Consider the following 6,650-nt stretch of genomic DNA (forward strand, 5'->3'; position numbering starts at 1 on the left):
GTTTCTTGCCACTGGAAGATCTTATGCTGACTTTAAGTTCTCTGTAGGAATTGCACCTCAAACCCTTGGATACTTAATTCCTGAAAGCTATCGTAATATTTATTTACAATGTATTAAAACGCGATTATATGAAGGTAAAACAACACATAATATGGTAATATTTAATCATTTATTTACATGTGTATTTGGTTAACATAATAACAAAAGTATTGGTTCATTTTAGTATATACTTCTTAGTAATATATTTTAACCGTTTCTGAGTCTCTCCCCCCACTTTCGCCCTTGAAATGACATATGTGGTGACGTATAAGGTGACCGTGAACGACATTGAGAGTCACCTAAGTTGGTGATCTTTATATGACCTTTGCGTAGCTAAATAGTAAAGGTAAACACTATTTTAGGGTCACCTTGAGTGACCTTTGTAATTATTCCTAAAGTGGATTGTAACATATGTATAATATATGTGAAAGAGTGTTAAATAAAAAAGAAAATTTAAATATTCAGATGTAATAAATGTTATATGTAGTTTACGAAATTGTGTTGGTCTTGATTGGCTAAAATCTTACTACCTCAAACTAAATACATAGTTCAACTTCCAAATAACTTTAACCTTAACTATATTAATAATGGTTTTCAAAATTTTAGAGGTAGTGTCTTGCAAGTTAGTGTAGCTCAAGCAAGTGTAACAAGATGGATAATGAAGAAGCTTTAATAGTGGAAGTTGCCAAAGCAGACTCTACCTACCTACCCATTTGAATCTCTTGCTAGATCATCATCATCATGGAGCGACAGTACTGTGACATTATATGATGATGATGGAGGTGGCGACGAAGCTGAAAACCAATTGCCGGATTCGACTACGTCACCCGAAAGGCCTGACTCGATAACTCCGGATAATTTAAGCTTTGATTTTTTAGATGGTAAGCAAATAGTGACGTAATGTGTGTAGTTCATAAAAAAATGCATTTATTGCAGATTGTTTCCAGCAGTGGTTGAACAGGTGGCGGGAAGTAACAGATTCTGATTACACAGACAATGATGATAGCGAGAGGGATATGGTAATAGAGCATGAAAATAATTAAATTAGATATATTTGTTTTAAAGTATAAATTGTAATAGTACTTAGTAAATTTTAAGCATAAATTATAATAGTATTTTATAGAAAAACTTTTTTAATGTTATGAAATATTAAAAAAAAAGAAAAAAATTTAATTATTGTAATATACCTATATTTTTTTACTTTATATACAAATTCAAAATAGTTAGTATATAACATTATTTAATGTTTGATATGATTACTTCCTGACCTGTAATTTTTATTTTTTATATTATAGCTATAAAAATAAAGGAAATTAAAATGTATTTTGTTTAATTTTCAAAAGTGAAATAAAACGCATTCTTGAGGGTTAAATAATATGAAAAACAGTGGTTGTAACAGTATTATAATTGCATTGAGAAAAGAAAATATGTATCTTGAGAGGAGCTGCAATTTAACTTAACTGGATTTATCGATCGGTGGGCGAAGCGTCTAGTCTTACTTAGGTCCTTCCAATGATAATTGAAAAAATAGTTTAACGTATATATTTTTAGCTAACAGCCTCGATAGCGGAATCACACTGGAACGGCAGAGGTCTCGGGTTCGAAATTTATCGATCGGTGAGCGGGCTTCTAGTGTGACGTAGGTCATTCGAGCGAAAATTGAAAGAAGTATAGTATATTTTACGTAACAGCTCCGATATCGTAGGGTCTATCGTTTCAAACTAGCACGTGAAAGGTCCCGGTGTAGGCAGAATTTTTCAGAATGTTATCACGGTAGCATATTCAGTAAGAAATAAACGGAAAGGCGGAGGCGATGTGGAGGAAGAGAAAGCTGGAAGGGTGAAAGGTGACAGAAGGAACAGGGGAAGAAAGGAAGGGAGAGGGGGTGAGGGGGGCGAAGGGGAAGCAAAAAGGGGATCGCATTTTGCCATCGCTGGGCACATCTTTAGAAAATTTGGCTGCAAATTTAAACGATGATCAATTCAATGAAACTGTCAAATAGTTTCCAGATATCGAACGTTTCAACTTAATTAGGAAAAAAGGTGTATATCCATACAGTTTCTTGGCGGGTCTAGAAAAACTTAATGTTGAAATTTTTCCGAGCAAGAATTTTATGATAAATTAAATGGAACACATATATCGGACAAGAGTACAAGAGAGCACGCCAAACATGGCAAACATTTAGTTGTAGGAATTTAGATGATTATTCCGACATATATTTAAAATCAGACGTGCTTACATTATGTGATGTATTTGAGAAACAAAACTATAAATAAAATGTAATTTTAATTGTATAAAAATATTGTTTTTAATAAACTGTATACTTATATAAATTAAAACACAAGAATTTTTGATATTTATTTATTTTAGAGATAATTCTCAACAATTTTTGACATATTTTAAATCATTAAAACTTGAACATAACGTTAGATATTCTACTTATTTATAAGAATATACATAGATGAATTATTATATTATAACAAAACTGAAGGAATTAATTTTGATTTGAAATATCACTTTAGTTTTAAATATTACTTATATCCTTCTCAGTAAAACTACGTTGCACGACATTTACATTTGAACCTTGCTGCTTAGTGTTATCACAATTAGTTGAACAAAACGTTGAATACAAAGCCGATAAGTAGTGTTTAAAATAAAAAAACTCACACTTTGAATCACTTCTTTTAAAAATCATGGTCTCTTTTTACAATAACCACAATACTACCCATTGGAGAATAAACAAACAAGTCACTTTCTGTCATTCCCGTAGCATACATTTGTGCTTGAATTTGAGTATAATATTGATGGCTTTTACTCAATACAATGTTGTCACCTTCAAAAATTAAGTACTTCACATTGCTTATTTTATCTTTTATATCTATTATACTAACTTTTTCACAAGCACTTGGACACTTTATTTCAGTATTTTTTTTTCACAATTCCATTTTTCATAGCAACACTATCTACCAGGGTGCACAGACTTATAGGGAACAGGGGCCACTCGGGAAAAATATAAGCCAAGGACGGGCCACTACAAACAATATTTATTAACAAAATTTTTTATTTTTAAATAGTATGAAATACAATGATAAAAATAAAATAACCTTCAAAAATGTTTGTTGTAATAATTATGTAATCATTACAATGTATTATTTCATGTTTTATTATTTTGATGCATGACATTGCATTGAACTAACAAGTTTTTTTATATTTGGCTCCACATTACTTGTAGCCACACGTATAATTGCTTCCAAATTTTCATTTGCCAGACGGTTTCGGTTTTTCGTTTTGTTAAGTTTCATCACTGAAAACGTTTGTTCACAAATATACGTCGATCCAAATAAGCTTGCGCATTTCAATGCATTTATTCGCAACTCTTTATAAGCGTTTTTATCAACGCAACGGTAGAAGTTGAGTAAATTACCTTCATTAAATTTGTTTCTTAAATTATCATCATTTTGCATGTCTATTAATTCCAGCTGCATTAATTCCGGCGCATTTTCGGGTGAAATGTTGAAAGGATTGCTGAAAATGTCCAATAGCGGTTTAACTTTTTTGAAGTCTACAAAACGATTTTCAAAAGCTTGTATCAAAATATCAATTTTTTCAACATGAGCGAAATTGACGTCAGTTTTATTGAACTTCTCCATAATTTTTTTGTAGTTCGGAAAATGGCCGTAATTGGCTGAATTGATTTGTGTCCTGAAAAGACTCAATTTGCATTGAAAGGACGAAACATGAGAGTATAGCTGCGAAATCAATTGATCTTTGCCTTGGAGTCGCGTATTTAAGACATTCAAGTGATTTGTGATGTCTACAAGAAACGCTAAGTCACACAGCCAATCAGGGTTGTCGAGTTCGGGGACGTCGTTTTTCTTTTCCGCCAGAAATAGTTGGATTTCTTCAATCAAGTTAAGAAATCGCTGTAGTGTCAACCCACGACTTAGCCACCTTACTTCAGTGTAAAACAGGAGATCACCATATTCGCTTTCAATATCCTCGAGAAATTGTTTGAATTGTCGGTGATTGAGACCTCGTGATTTTATAAAGTTTACGGTAGGTACTACAACTTTCATAACATTTTCAAATCCCAATAATTTTGAACAGAGGGCCTCTTGATGTATAATACAATGAAACTGCATTAATTCCTTGGTATTTATGTTTTTAGTTTGTAAATATGTTTTTAACAGAGTTACTATCCCAGATGTACTTCCAACCATTGAAGGTGCTCCGTCAGTTGTAATTCCAGATATTTTCGTTAAATCCAAATCCATTATAGAACATTTTTCTAGAAGAGCTTTGAGCATGTCACTTCCCCTGGTTTGACTTGTCAAAGAACTCATACCAATCAGTTCTTCACTCACTTCAAAATTTTGCGTTACACCTCGTAAAAATATTAATAGTTGAGCAGTTGAACTTATATCTGTAGATTCGTCGAGCGCTATAGAAAAATACTCAAAACTTCTCGATTTCGTAGCTAATTGCTCTTCTATATTATCTGCTAATGCGGTAATTCTTCTTTGAACAGTCATCCGATTTAACTGAATTTTTTCAAACTTCTTTACATTTTCCGGACAAATTTTTTTTGCGGCGATATCCAAACATTGCTTAACAAACTCACCATCTTTAAAAGGCCGACAAGTTTTCGCTATTATTCGAGATATTTCAAAGCTAACTTCAGTGGCTGTTTCAGCATCTTGAATTGGTTTTGTAAACATAGATTGCTGGCCTATTAGTTCCCGTTGTAAAGTGGAAATTCTTTGCGTTCGATTTTCGCCAGTTAATTTGGTAAAAGTTGGATGCTGGGTTTCATAGTGCCTTTTCACATTATATTCCTTCGGAATAGAAACACTACTCTTGCATATTAAACAGACAATTTTGTTATGCGATGAAATAAAAAAGTATTTTTCGGTCCAAATATCATGAAACTGTCGATTTTCATCTTCAACCTTACGACTACGTTTCTTACTGGGGCCTGGTTTATCCATATCAAAATTAATATTATATGTTACAGTCGGTAAAAGCCAAGTTCGAACGACGAAATATTTACTCGTCACAGATTACAGTTCTCAAACAGTATAACGTTCGCTTATCCGTAGTCAAAACTTAACTGCCCCGGTAGCCGGCGATGCGTCGTATTTATACGAGTTACCAAACATCGAGAACCATCCACTTTGTTCAGGGATCGACGTGTTTCGCGAATCTGTAATCTAGTTGATGCGACAGATTTCTAATCTCGTAATAATATGCTTGGACCGGAGCGCAGCGAGTAGAATACTTTTAAAATTCGTTGGCGGGCCGCATAAACATCGACAGCGGGCCGCATGCGGCCCGCGGGCCGCGGTATGTGCATCCTCGATCTACACCAATACCTAACCATGGATTTTTTTTTGTAACAATTAAACCAACACATTTTGAGTCACATTTAAAATACTGTTCATATAATTTCCTTGCTTTTGGCTCATTTATAATACAATATCTAGCTGACGCTACACTAAAGTTATTTGGTTTTAATAAATCCTTGACTAATGACTCTACGGTTTTAGTTCTGCGAGTTTTAATACTATGAATATCTTTGCTTGCAGTTAATCGAAGACGTCTTTCATTAAACCAGCTTTGACACTTATATTGATGAACTGTTTCACAGCACAAATTCAATTTCTTCCTCAGTCTTGCAAATTCTATCATCATAAAATTTTTTTAAACTAACATCCAGAACACTTGGAACTTCCCACTGCTTTTCTTCACTAGTTTTGGTCCTACTTTGGTCATTATTAATGAAATATATCAGAGCAGCAACATATTTACACTTTGCACTCTGACCGTAAACACAGGTACATGAAACCTTGACATTATGCCTTTTGTCATTAACTTGTGTAATCTTGGAAAAAATAAATTTCAAATAAAGAACTAAAATTAAAAAAATAAAATGAATATTTATTTATTATTTAACTTACCCATAGCTTGGTGTTGTATGGTGTTTGCAAAACTGATGCTTGGCGAATAATTGATGCTTCAATGCAATTTTCTAACTCGAATACATTTCTTACATGCCCTGCATCTACAAATTTTTTCCCTTTATAGGAGTTTCATGTTGAAATTGTATTGAATGTTGAATAGATTTAAACCCAGTAAATTGTTTGATTGAAATACTAATTTTTCCAAAACTAGAAAAATAAATAAATATAAACATTGCTATATTTAGACCATATTTTTAATCATTTGTTTATTTATTGCAAGTATAATTAAATTTTGGAGGATAAATTATCATTTTCTAATATTCGCAATCAACATAACCACAAAATGAAGTGCAAAATCTTAAAAATAATAATTATAATGAATAAAATTGTTTACTTACTGATATTATTCATAGATTACGATCTAATAACTTCTTTGTTACGTTATAAAAATCCAACTATAGCAATTAAATAAAAAGTATTAACTATCATTTGTATTTGGCATATACACTTTCAATACTGTCACTTTAAATTTCCGACAGAAGTTGTAGCTATAAAACCGCTAGGTGGCGATACCAGCGAAGCTCACAGCGAATAATTAATATGTTTAATAAATTGCGAATTACTAATATAGGTGTTTCATTTGTTGGATTT

The sequence above is a fragment of the Anoplophora glabripennis genome, unplaced genomic scaffold (genome assembly GCF_000390285.2).
Source record: "Anoplophora glabripennis isolate ALB-LARVAE unplaced genomic scaffold, Agla_2.0 scaffold421, whole genome shotgun sequence".
In the NCBI taxonomy this organism is placed as follows: Eukaryota; Metazoa; Arthropoda; class Insecta; order Coleoptera; family Cerambycidae; genus Anoplophora; species Anoplophora glabripennis.